The 14,010-nt window shown below is 44.2% G+C and overlaps 1 protein-coding gene and 1 long non-coding RNA gene across 10 annotated transcripts in view; one reads left to right on the forward strand and one right to left on the reverse strand.

The window, feature by feature from the left end:
• The window catches only part of HLCS (holocarboxylase synthetase), a 199,786-nt gene that overhangs the window by 30,713 nt on the left and 155,063 nt on the right, over positions 1–14,010 (reverse strand). The window lies entirely within an intron of this gene.
• LOC139079914 (uncharacterized) lies at positions 939–3,059 on the forward strand. Its single transcript, XR_011533943.1, has 2 exons — positions 939–1,224; positions 2,685–3,059. It is a non-coding gene; the product is annotated as an uncharacterized lncRNA (long non-coding RNA).

Below are 14,010 nucleotides of genomic sequence, written 5' to 3' on the forward strand. Positions count from 1 at the left end.
GAGGTGCTTGGCTGGGGGCGCCCGTTGGGGGTGTCACCAGCCTATGCGGAGCCCCAGGCTCCTCGTAGATAAGACTGGACCCTACTCCTTAACTCACAGGGCCTGGTGAGGAGCAAATGTGTCACCCTGCCTGAGCACCCTGAGGAGTGCCTGGCCCACACAGGCAATTAGTTAACATGGGTGCTGCCTCTTCCCTGGTTTCCTCTCCATTGTCACACTGACAGGATGGAAGGGATGGAAAGCTCCTTGGCGGTATCTCTTCTAGAAGAGGAGGCAGCTCCTACGTTCCAGATTAGGCCATTTTACAACAGGGCACATTCACTCTTGTCCGAGGTGTGCTATCAAGGATATTCTGGGAAAACAGGAATCGTCTTGTGTCCCGGTCCTACCTCACATGAGTGTACAGATTAAGAGAAAAGATCTGCACAAACATCAGATAGAGCTACCAAGAGCTCTGTTCACACTGGGAGTTGTTCCTGTCTCCTAGCCAAGAAATGCCCAGGTCGCCTCTGCTGACAACCAGGCTGGAGCTGCCTGGCCATTGGCCTATCCCCTAGAGGGTTGTCAGGGCTCCTTGGGGACACGTCACTGCCTTGTGCTTATTCCCTTTGCTTGTTATCATCCCTCGGGTTGGCTTAAGTTTGATCATAGGTTTATTGTGCTTCCCTTTTGCTAGATTAGCTCAACAACCTCAAGCCTCTAGTCAACTGTTCATGACCACTCCCCAGAAAAGATAAAACTGTGGCATTTCCTGGAGATGGCACTTTGTCTTCCTGAAGCTGTACTGTGCACAAGTCCTCTTTGCACCCGTGCTCAATGCCTGCCTGGTGAAGCGTCCTGTAGAATGTCCCCGAGGAACACAAAACTCAGGGACGCAGCTAACTCCCACATGGGATGTGCTGGCTTCACGCTGCAGCTGGGCAGGCACACGCATGCGCAGAGCCAAAGCGACACAGCACAGGCACCCTTTGTCAACAGACGGGACCTGAGTGGATTCTCCGGGAGAACGTGGGTACTGACACACCTCTAAACCTACTGCTAAACGCTGTCCCAGCAAATGACCCTCGTAAAGCCAAAGACAGTAAACGGAGCTTAACGTTCTAATGAAATTGAGATTGCTGGGTGTGCTTTCACAAAATGAAACCGCCTGGAACGTCTCATAACGCTTTTTACGATAACCATTAAAATGCACAGAGGAAGATGAAAGTTCCTGCTACAGACCAGGTCTGTAATGAGGAAGGGAGGGAGGACTTGTGGGCGGGGTCTGGAAGAGAGAGGTTTATGCCCTGTATTACAGTCGGAGATTCTTATAGAAAATGAGTGTGTTATTAAAAGGATCCTGAAGTTATAAAAACTCAAAGGAATTTTTAGTGAGGATGAATGACTTCTTTGGGAAAGATGAATAACTCATATTATAATACTCTGGAGCATGGGGGAGCTCCGAGAGCAGTCACTCCATTTCCTATAGACTGGGGTATTTTAATTGCCAGTACTAGTTGGATTTTGTTGTGTTTGTAAGGCATTTTTCTCTTTTTTTGGAAAGATCAGGAACAAATTCTTTGATTAAGAAGCTTCTAGTATGTATGAGAGAGTGCCTTCAGTTAGCCAACGAGTATCATGATTATCTTATTAGAGAAAAGCAACAGAAGACCCATCTCCTATAGCCACATAGGCCACCCGACATAATTTATTGTTTACTTCTTCACCAGTACATACCACCTCATCCATTTAATGTCGCAAAGACAGTGAAATCATTGAGTCAGACAACTGTAGTCTGACGTGGTGAAAAAAAAATTTTTTAATGTAGTCCTACTTCTTTCAAATGCATTCAATTAACTAAAATTATGCTAAAGTATGAGTTGGGGCTTGAACCACTCAAGTAATTTAAACATTTGCCCTATCATTTCGTCTGTGCCTGTAAACAAAGGAAGTTCCAATTTAATCTCTGTCCAGATAATCATGAATCCTAAATTAGTAGAAGCTAAATTAATGTTTTCCTTTACTATGGTCAGAAGTATGTAGGACATTTAATTTATGAAAGTAATCATAATATACGTAGTTTGGAAAACAAATGAAAGATTTAATCATTCATCCTAACTTAACTATTATCTCTTTTCCATATTTTCTATCCTTTTTCAGATACATGTTTTAAGATTTTAATCTGCTATTAATTTAACCTGCTTTTTAATTGATCTGAGCATTTCTCTATAGTTAGTCTTTCTGTTGATGGATAAGATTCCATCGAGTGACTGCATACAATGTATTTCATTATAAATCTCTATGAGTATGGGTTTTCCCATATATCTGATTATTTCTTAAGAGTAAATTACTAGAAGTGGGATTATTGGGTCAAAGGATATGAACTTGTTATGATTCCTGAGACCTACTACCTAATTGCTTTTCAAACGTTATTCCAGTTTACATCCCACCAAGGCTTAAACAAGGCAAGAGTATCTGTTTCATTATATCTTTGCCTATTTTGGATAGTATCATTAAAAAAACCATGTATTTTGGCTAATTTAGTGGTTGAAATAGTGCTCAATGAATTGTGAAGGATTATGAAGTAGGGTCCTGTGAAGTTAGCTTGGCCCTTACATTCAGAGTAAAGACATAAAAATAGTCACAAAGACATATTCTGTATTTGGCTGCCTCTCTCAGAGTCTTATGTTTCTGCTCATCCACAGAGAAAGATCCAGAAGGCAGCAGGAATGCTCCAATCTGGTCTGTCAAGACTCAGACAGCAAGGGGGTGCTGTCTGCACTGGAAGGCGGGTGGGGCGACGCCATATAACCGTTCTGGCAGGGCATGATTCCAGTCAGCCTGCAGATCACTGGAGTTTCCGGAAGCAGGAGATGGCAGAATTTTGGTGTTCTCTCCATTTGAAAAAAATTACAAAGTCGGCAAAATTTTCTTAAGTCATTCCTTTCACCGTCATTGCCTATCTGTGTTGACCTGGCACCCATGTGGCTTCTGATTCTTTTGAAAGCAAGGAATTCAGGTGTTGAACACAGTGCTTTGTAAGCAGAATAAAATGAAATAATAAATTAAGGTGTGCCTTAGTTTGAGCTCGCTTGTATTTACAGTGGGTTAAATATACCTTATTGAAGATCTTCTGGAACATGAATCATTACAGAAAAAGATTTCACACGGGGAAAAAATAGCAATGTATGGGCTTGTCCAAAACAAAATCTACACACACCTAGCTGTGCCTAAGAAACACTCTTGACTATAAAAAATTTCAACCATACAGCAAGCAGCAAGAAGCGTGGAAGGAACCCCAACAAGCGATAACCCCTTGACACATGCAGACTGGGACGGCGCAGTCCCCCGCCCACCAGCCCTCCTTGCCCACGCAGCCAGTGACTCTCTGCAAGGCAGCTTAAGCATTTGCGAGAAGTAGCACAGCCCACTGCCAAATTCCTGCTGGGTCGGCCAAGAGGTATGAACCAAAAATGAAAAAACATGAGGGATTTGTTTTTTAAAAGCAATACATCAAACATAAAAAGAGCTCTTTTGTATGAATTTTCAGCGTGGGAGCCAGAGAGGAGAAAATCATTCTGCCTCCTGGGAGGAAGCAGCGTGCCCTCACCTGTGACCTTTCTCTTACGGTGTGGATTTTTCTCACCCCATTAAATGTAACCTACTCTAGGTGGGTTTGTACCATAGGAGAGAAATAGAGAGTGATGGGGAACATGTGATGGGCAGGCTGGGGCTGAGACCAGCACTGAGCACCCTGGAAGGCAGGCCCTCACAAGCCACGTAAGTGGAGGCCACATAAGCAGGGGCCACGAGTCATACAGGGGGGTATGGACGGGGCCATGTGGAATGCGGCTGTTTCAAAGGGGCCTGTTTGCTAGACCACAAGGATTAAGTTTCTCTGCTTTCAGAAACCTTGGGGGGTTGGGGTGCAAAACACACTCTTTGCAAAGGGAAAACAAAGAGGAAAAAAAGAAAAAAGGTGAAGAAACACCAGGTTAGTATAGGGCATCCTCTCACTACTTAAGATACGGGCTGGTAGGATGCGTGGAGCAGGTTTCACACTGGGAACCCCAGAGGAAAAGCCGAGGAATGAAACCCGTTTTCTACTAAGGCCTGGGCCAGCCACAGAAACAGGAGTTCACGTGCCTTAAAAACCCAGGCGGGGGATGCACTACCTGTCACCAAGGAGCTCAGGACTTTGCTGCACAGAACAGGAAAAGACAATCTCGGTACCAGGTCCCTAAATCCCCATCCCATTAACCAGGTGCCGATAGTGAAACCTACAAGAGGACCCTGGTTAAATCACCTGGCGGCCGCTCATCAGGCTCCCAGCGCTAACCCCTGGGGACAGGCAGCCTTTTCTTCTGTCATACGGCAGGAGAACCAGCTCACTCTGGCATCTGTGTGACCAGGGACAGCTGCCATCTGCTTACAAACGGTTCGTTGTACTAGTGTCAGAGCAGAAGTGTCAGGTGGAACCACATGAAGTGCTGACAGTCCATCGTTTTAACCCTGCAAACACGGCACAGGCCTGTGATTCCAACTCGGGAGAAGGAGAACCATCATCAGCCGCTTTTATTACGTCAGCCCCCGGGGGAGCTGCTGCTGGTGATTCCACTTAACCCTTGGGACAGTGCTCCAAGCAGGGGACTATTACAACCCCATCTGTAGATGAAGCTTCGACTGAAATTACTCATCCAGGGTCACACGGCTGCTAAGGGGAGTGCCTGGTACCCACGACAAATAATCGCTCCCAAGTAATACAACCGACAGCCGATGTCTCATCTGAGAACCACAGAGCTGTTGAGATGCGGAACTGCAGCCAAGAACAGGCAAAGGAAGATGCAGGGAGGGGTTGTGGGTTGAGAAGGCTGAGCCACGCCGGCCCCCCAGCCCTTCCAGAATGACTCAGAATAACAACGCAGTCTACACCGAAACTATGACAGTTATCCTAACAGCTTGGTTTTGTTCCCTTTTATTTCCTTTCGAAGTCACACGCTAAACGTCCTTGGTAACTGCATCTGTGATCATTCAGAACCTGGGTCCGCTTACTACTCTGGACGTGGGGGGAACGTGTAGCAGTCCCCCTCCATTCCACATTACTGAACACTGCCCTCACTTCCCCACCTTGTAGAAACGTCCACAGTCGGATGTGAATGTCTAAGGTACTTTATCTCTGATTAAATGACCTGTTCACAGGCTCAGGTGGTGTCTACCAAGAGGAGAAACCTTAACTTTATTTAGACAAATAAAAGGTGAAAGTTCTTGAGCTCTTTAAGTCAACTAATTACCCTTTCTAATATTCTGGTTTTGCTTCAGGACATTTCCTTAGGCACAATAACATTTCTCTAGAGCCCCTGCTTCTCATGTGAGCTGTAAGAACATCCAGAGGCTTGCCCATCCCAGGGCTCACGACACCCAGGATAGCAGGACGCATTCTCACTAGTGCATCCATTTCACTCAGAGGAACAAAAAAGCTAAGTAAGCTGATAGGCTAAAATATTATTTTTATATTAAAACAAATACACAGCAGAATTATGGGGTGGAAATTATGCACAATTTGCAAGAATGTTAAAGATAAATCAGACTTCAAAGTGGATGTGCCTGTAGCGGGAAGCTACTGCTAGAACAGGATGGTCCGCTTCTCTGGTCTCCAACATTTTCTGGCAGAGAACCTTGGGCAAGTTACTTAACCCCTCCGAGCCTCAGGTTCTTCATCCATCACAGCTATCAAATGGGGATAACTCACTGTCTCATTCACAGAGTTCCAGGAGGGCCCCTGAGTCCGGACCTACATGGACAGCTGCTTAGAGGCCCCTAGTCCGCTGTGAAAGGGAGCACGCTTCTCCATGGAAGGTGCTCAGACCCGCCCTGGATTCCCAGCTTCTGCCAAGGGGTGTGACCTGAGCCAGGCAGCCTGGACTTCCAGGAGCAACTTCTCCCAAGGGGCAATCTCTTCAAGTTCCTTGGAGCACGTCAGCCAGGATACAGATAATTCAGTGAACGCGTGTGCTATGGGCCAGGCCCTCATCTAGGCTCTGGGGTTGTTACAGTCAAAATGCTCTGCGTCTTTGCCCCCAGGGAGCTGGCACCATAGTGGGCGGGGGATAAACAGGTGAATACACAAGGTGTCACTGCAGTGAAAACAAAATAAAGCAGAGTAACGGGGATAGAGAGGGACACGGGATGGGGTGTGGATTCTGTGTCGAATGATCAGGGAATTTGTCCCTCCGGTAGAAAAGACATTTGTTCAGAGAGCAGAAGGAAGGGAGAGTGCATGCCAGGAGACATCTGAGACAGGAGTGTTCCAGGCAGTGGGAACAGCAAGGCCAAACGCCCTGAGTGGGTTTGGGGAAGAACAAGGTGACCAAGGAGGCTGAGTACATTGCGGGGGGGGGGGGGCTAACGGATTGTGGGTTGGGGGGCCGATTTAGGGCTTTCAAGGTCTGTATTCTGGGTTTTACACTGAATGAAATAAAAAGCAACCCTGGGCCATTCTAAGCAAAGGGATGATACAATCTGACTTGCATTTTAAAAGGATTCACCTGGGGGCGGCCCGGTGGCACTGCGGTTAAATGCGCACATTCTGCTTTGGCGGCCTGGGGTTCACCGGTTGGAATCCCGGGTACAGACATGGCACTGCTTGGCAAGCCATGCTGTCGTAGGCATCCCACGTATAAAGTAGAAGAAGATGGGCACGGATGATAGTTCAGGGCCAGTCTTCCTCAGCAAAAAGAGGATTGGCAGCAGTTAGCTCAGGGCTAATCTTCCTCAAAAAAAATAAATAAATAAATAAAAGGATTCACCTGGCTGCTATATGGAAAACAGCCTGGGGGACGGTGGGAGGAGGGTAGTAGGGGAACCAGATGGACGCTCTGCAGTGATGCAGGGGAGAGGCGAGGCTGCCCTGGCTGGGGTGGGAGTGCCGGAAGCTGGAGGAGTGGATGGATTCCAGACATTCTGAAAGTGGAACCAACAGGATTTGATGATGGATTGGGTTCCTGAAAGAAAGACAGGAGTCAAGGACAAGTCCAAGATTTCTGGCCTCCACAACTGGAAAAAAAGGATATGCCATTGGCTGAAAGGAGGAAGCCAGGAGCCGAGCAGGTAGAGGGTGGAATCCGGCGCTGGGTTTGGACACGGCAGTAGGAGACGCCTACTGGACAGCCCAGTGACTCTATGCAGTAGTCTGCAGTTGAAAGGAGAGGTCTGGGTGAGGCTATGCATTTGGGAACCATTACCATGGAGATTGTACTTAGAGCCCTGGGACCAGGTAAGGTCAGCTAGGGAATGAGACGGACTACAGAGGGAAGACGTATGATTAACCTGACTTTGCTCTCTGGCAAAGGCACCAGGTTAAGAATTCAGAAACCCAGACCTCTGATTTCTTTTTCGGAAATATGAAGCATGGTGACCGTGCCACATCATCAGACCTGAGCTGCAAACAGAGAAAAGGCAGAAATGCACCTCCTCTTCCGCTAAGAGACATGGACGGTACTCATTACCAGGCATCCGTGTGCGCAGAGCAGGAGGGACAGGGGAACACAGGGCTCACCTCCTGAGAAGCTCATGCCTTCAAACAGTTTAATATGTTAAAAATGGAAGTAAAGGATGACAATATACATCTTCCAAAATGCTGACGGCCTTTGACACAAACTACTGGAATCGATTTCACAGCTTCTATGCCACACACATTGCCTAGCATATAGTAGGTACTTTATAAATATTTTATGAGTGGATGACTATGTATATTTCTAGTTGGAACTAGAAAATCTGGAAACATGATTCCTTTACAGCTCAACAAATATGCAAAAGTCCTATTCATGAGAGATGTCTGAGGGTCCCAAGTGGTCCCTCCCCTCCCTCTCATAGAATGAGACGGGCTTTCTTAAGTGAACAAAGTCTGTTTCCCTCCTGGAAGAAATGAGGGAAGGACTCTTGTCATTCATTTCTCCCCCAGTGCCTGGGATAATGCCCTGTGCAGAGCAAATGCCCGATAAATCTAAATGAATGTCCAATGAATGAGTGAATAAATATTCATTAAAAATTAACTGGACAGTTAATTTAGGTCACTCAGTGGAAAAAAGAAAAACAGTGAAACTAGAAAAGTATCTTTTTAATTTGAAAGGTTAATTAAGGACAAGGTTTAAAACAAATATTTGGTGACTTACGTAAACCAGACACAACTGGGGTTTAAAACAGCTGCGATTTTTAACTCTGAAAACATTCCATTATGTTCCACAAATTAGAAGAAGAGGAAAAGCTGCCTGATGCATTTCATGATTCTAGTATAATCTCAATTCTGAGTAAGCAACAAAACAAAATAATAGGCCATCTTCATTTATAAACATGGATGGAAATCCTAAGTGAAACGCTAGCTAACCAATTTAATCGTGCTTCTTATGCATAATACATTATAATCAAGTAGTGTTTATCCTGAAATGCAAGGATGGTTTAACATTAGAAAAACATATCAATGTCACGCATCACATGAATGGGCAAAATGAGGAAAATCACGTGACAATCTCAATAGATGCGCAAAGACATTTGATAAACGTCAGCGGATCCAGGTCAGTTCTCCAACTCACCTATTAGTCAGATGATCAATTTCAAGAATTTACCAAATTTTCTGATTCCCAAAAGCATGTTTCTTTTTACTATTTAAAATATTACAGCAATTTATATTAAATGTATTGGCAGGGCCTGTGAGAGCTGTGGGGCACCAGCACTCAGATCATCTGGGACACTGGAAAATAAAAAACCGCCACTCTCCAAAACTGGAAAATAATCCCCAAGTACCACTCTGTCCCTTCAGTCTTCCCACAGAAGCCATCAAACTGACCAGGGCCACTCACAAGGCGGGAGGAAAACCACTTCACGCATCATCTCCCTCTTAGACTCTTTCTCTGGAGGATAAGTGCCGTGTCCGCACTAATAAGCAGTAACTTCCAGAAGGAAGAATTCAGGAATGGGGGAAAGGAGTAAGGCAGCATCCACAGAAAAGATCATCGGACCTAAATCAACAAGTTTATTATACAAAGGTGACTTTTGATCACAGTGTCTCTTTACACTGTCCCTACATAATTTATGGCTGTGCCATCCCAAAGACAGTATTTTGTGCTATGTCTAAAATCTTCTAATCTGGCATTAAAACAAACAAATCCTCACCAACAGCATAGAGTGATAATTCAGTAAACAGTATTGGTTCACAGTTATTTTAACAGCATGTACACCCAATATCTTATAAATGTTATTAGAATTCTTTTCTCAGTTTTGCCTTATATTTTTCTTTTCATAAATGGGGGGTGGGTGGGGCAGGTGATTAATTAATAATCAGTGTGCCATACATCATTTGAGAAGTTTCCTGTGTAAAAAACTCTACTTTAATATCTTTGCAAAAAACGCTGAGGATTTCCCAGCTAACCCATTTGAACATATTAAACGAGGTATTAAATGCTTCTGCAAGCATTCCTGGTGTGCGTTTCATCAGTTTCTCGAAGCTAAACAGAGGCAGAGACTGGGCAGCACGTGAATGAATGAGAAAGCAAAGGGGAAAGCTGCTCACAGAGCGCGGTGGTACGTATCTTGATGGGGCACACGCAGTCTGATCCCATCCTGTCCCGCTCCCTGCACATATTTACTTAACAATGATTTATTGAGCACTTATTATATAACACTATTCTAGGGACCAAGAAATACAGCAGTAAACAAAGCAGGCTCACATTCTGGCGGGAGGAGGCAGATACCAAACAAAAAGGCAAATAAATACATTAGATATTAGGTAAGGGTGTTAGGGAGGGAGTAGTGGATGCTGTTCTATACTTTGTAAAGGATGGTTATGGAAGGTAGCTCTAACATGCTGACATGTGAGCAGAGACCTGAAAGAAGTGACAGCAGGAAAGATATCTGGCAGAGGAATGGTTCAGGCAGGGGGAGAGCAAGTGCAAGGATGTGAGGTACGGAGTGCGTCCTTGACATGTCTGAAGTCTGACACCCGTGTGTGTGTCTGTGTGTGCGTGCATTTGTGCGTGTGTGTAGGTCTGTGAAGGAGGAAGGAGGAACAATCGTGTAGGGCTTCCAGGCAGGTAAAAACTATCGATATTCACTTAACATAATATTTCTGAGACCCACCTGTATTATTGCATGCATTAACATTTTGCTCCTTTATAGTGCTGAGTAGTATTCCAGCCATTTGTTTACCAATTGATGAATATCTGGGTTGTTTCCAGTTTAGGGCTATTATGAATAAAGCTGCTATGAACATCTGCATACAAGTCTTTGTGTTGACATGTTTTTCATTTATCTCGGGTAAATCCCAGTAATAGCATTGCTGGGTTGTATAGTGTGTGTATATTTAATTTCATATGATATTGCCAGACTGTTTTCAGAAGTGCTGTATCATTTTGCATTCCCACCAGTAATATACAAGAGTTCCAGTTTCCCTGCATCCTTGCCAACATGTGGTATTGTCAGTCGCTGTCAGCCCTACTAATGGATATGTAGTGGTATCCATTGTAGTTTAACTGGCCTTTCCCTGAAGACTAGTGACATCGAGCATCTTCTCACGTGCTTTCTGGCATGCATATGTTTTCTTTGGTGAAGTGTGTTTTCAAATCTTTTGCCTTTTTAAAAAGAAATTATCTTCATAATATTGAGTTGTAAGTTTCTTTACATATTCCGGCTACCAGCCGTTTGTCAGATACATGTTTTGCAAATATTTTCTCCCAGTCTGTGGCTTGCCTTTCTGTTTTCTTAACTGTGTCTTATAAAGAACAAAAGTTTTTTTGATTAAACAAAGTCCATTTTAATAACTTCTTTCTTTTACAATTCATGTTTTTTGTGTCTTGTTTAAGAAATCTTTCCCTATTCCAATGTCGCAAAGATTTTCTCCTATATTTTCTTCTAGATGTTTAATAGTTTAGCTCTCATTAGGTATATGATCCATTTCAAGTTAATCTTTCCATACGTTATCAGGTAAAGGCTGAGATCCATTTTTTTTCCATACAGATATCCAGTTGTTTGAGCACCATTTATTAAAACAACTCTCTTCTCCCCATTGAATGACCTTGGCACCTTTATTAAAAATCAATTGGCCAGGGCCAGCCCCGTGGCTGAGTGGTTAAGTTCGCATGCTCTGCTTTGGTGGCCCAGGGTTTCACAGGTTCAGATCCTGGGCGCAGACCTAGCACTGCTCATCAAGCCATGCTGAGGCAGCGTCCCAAATAGAGGAACTAGAAGGACCTACAACTAGAATATACAACTATGTAGTGGGGGGCTTTGGGAAGAAAAAGGAAAAAAAAAAAAAGGTTGGCAACAGATGTTGGCTCAGGGCCAATCTTTTTTTAAAAAAAAAAAAAGAAAAATCAATTGGCCATATAAATGTGAGTCTATTTGTGGACTCTCTACTCTGTTCCATTAACCTATGCCTCTACCCTTATACCACCAGACACTATCTTGATTACTGGGGCAAGTTAATTTTAAGATGTCTCTTGAATATGTAAAAATTAGATATCTAAGTCTAATTATAGTTTATTTATATATATCCAGTCAGCAAATAAATGTGAGACTCTGAAGATGGGGGCAGAGATTAGAGACGTAAATTTGGAAGCCATCAGTTTAGAGGTGATATTTAAGGGCAGGTGACTAGGGGACCCCCCCCCCCACCAAGGTGTGGCTGCCCACACACGTGCCCGTTATCTCACCTTGGTCTGCTTACACTAATCAAGTGCAGTCTCCCACCTCTCTGATCTGCGAGCAGTTAGGTTTCTAGCCCCAGCAGTGCCAGCAGGCTCTGAGACAGCTCTATCCACTTTGGATCTCCCACATTTCCAAGCAGCAGGAAACTGGACCCTACAAATCGAGTTGCAGATTCAGCCCGGAGGCTCGGGAAGCCACTCTAGTTTTCAAAGCCTCAGTTCTCGAATTTGGAAAAATGGCAATTCAGCACTAGCCAAAATCACAGGGCTGTTTGTGAGCAGCTAATAACAGTAAAATGTAAACATTTAGAAACAGCCGCATGAGGATAAACCAGCCATCTTTCTTTCTACTGAGGGTGTCTGAGTTTCATACAATTAGTTTCCATATCTATGAACTGTGCTTAATATCAGCTGCAGAGAACGCATGCTAACAAATTCTGGACAGGTCATCTTGAGCCCAAATGACCCCACAGACTCTGAGGGCAGCTTGACCCCATCGCTACATCATCAAAGGCTCAGGGTGAATGCCTGAAGGACGAGCCAGTCTCCGTGCTGATGTGGCAGAGGTCAGCACAGCACAGTGTTGCCCACTGAAAGCAGACAGTAGGGACATGGACATACCTGGGATACACTCCTAGCACAGTGTCTAGCATACAGCAGGTACTTCATAAATACTTGGTGAACAAAGAGACACACATAAAAAAGACATTTGTACGCTAAGCTGAGAAAACAGAGGATCTGTAATCAAGCTTTCCAATGAAGTGAAAACCGACACTACATATGCAACAGATGCAGTCACAGTAATGACAGTGATGAGAGCACTGGGGTGCTCCCTCCCTCCAGGGACAGCTCTCAGGGACTCACACGAAATGACTCATTAATCTGATGAAGTAGTACTGTTACTGACTCCATGTTCTTGGTGAGGGAACAGAGGCCAAAAGGCACTGCAATGAGCCCCACTTGACAGATAAGAAAACCAAGACCAGGGCTGGACCTGAAGCCAGGTGATCTGGCTGTGGGGTTCCCCGGCCACCACGCTCATCTTCAGAGTGCTTCCTTCACCTCAAGTATAAGGCGGTATCTGAAAATTCCTTTTTCGTTGTTTGTTATTTTAAAACAACCTAATTCACACAACTTCAGAATGCAAGCCCAGTTATTAAAGAACCCACCAAGAATACCGAGTTCAGCTTTGGTGCAATTTTTTTGTGTGTGCGTGAGGAAGATTGGCCCTGAGCTAACATCCGTTGCCAATCTTCCTCTTTTTGCTTGAGGAAGATTGTCATTAAGCTAACATCTGTGCCAATCTTCCTCTATTTTGTACGTGGGACGCCGCCACAGTGTGGCTTGACGAGCAGTGCATAGGTCTGTGCCAAGGGCCTGAACCCGCGAACCCCAGGCCACTAAAGCAGAGTGCATGAACTTAACCACTACACCATTGGGCCAGCCCCTGATTTTTTTACCTTGGGGTGTGAATTCTGTCCACTCAGGTTTGGGGCTGGAGAGCGGTGCTGAAGGAAAGAGATAAGATTACAAACCTGAAGGCAAGTCACTATAAAGCATTTGTGGCCATGGGGATCTCATCATTGATGGCAGCATTTGCCTTGGTAGAAATTATATTGTGGATATAATGCTCAGATGCTTAATGCAGATGGATGAAACATGCAGGAAACCAAATTTGGCTGGACAGATTTGCATAAGAAAATTAAATAACAGACTGATAAATCACTGGTAAGCCACAAATGCCCCTGAATAGTTCTCCTTGTTACTCATGCCCACCAAAACACACCCACCTCACAACACAGACACATGTAATTTTTCAACCTGCAACAGTCCGACTGCTAGAAACTGATTTTAGTATTTGCCTGCCCTATGATATTTAGAGATCAGGTTCTCACACATAATTAGCTCCCCGGCTCAATTCATCTGTGCCACATCCTATTATAACAACAGGGAAGAGTTATGACAAACCAGAAAAAGAAAAAACAAGCTTTGTCTCAGAATTCAATTTTAACAGGAACAAAAATAACTTGTAAGAAAAAAATAAATGTCTCATTTCAGGCACATGCCTATCACGTAGGCAGAGCTCTTAGCACAGTATGTCTGGCATGTGGTAAGAGCTTAATCAATGGCAGTTAATCTTCTTTTATTACTATTAATGTTTCTAGCAGGAACTCACATCTTACAAGTCTATTAATTTCCCTTGTTGGTCAAGACATGAACAAAAATTTAGTAAAACTTAAGATATGGATTTGCTTCATTGCAAGCAATTATGTCCTACTTATTTATAAAGATTGCAAATAGATTGATTTTCATTTGCACTTTTAGTAAGAACATT

Source organism: Equus przewalskii, chromosome 27 (assembly GCF_037783145.1).
Source record: "Equus przewalskii isolate Varuska chromosome 27, EquPr2, whole genome shotgun sequence".
Lineage (NCBI taxonomy): Eukaryota > Metazoa > Chordata > Mammalia > Perissodactyla > Equidae > Equus > Equus przewalskii.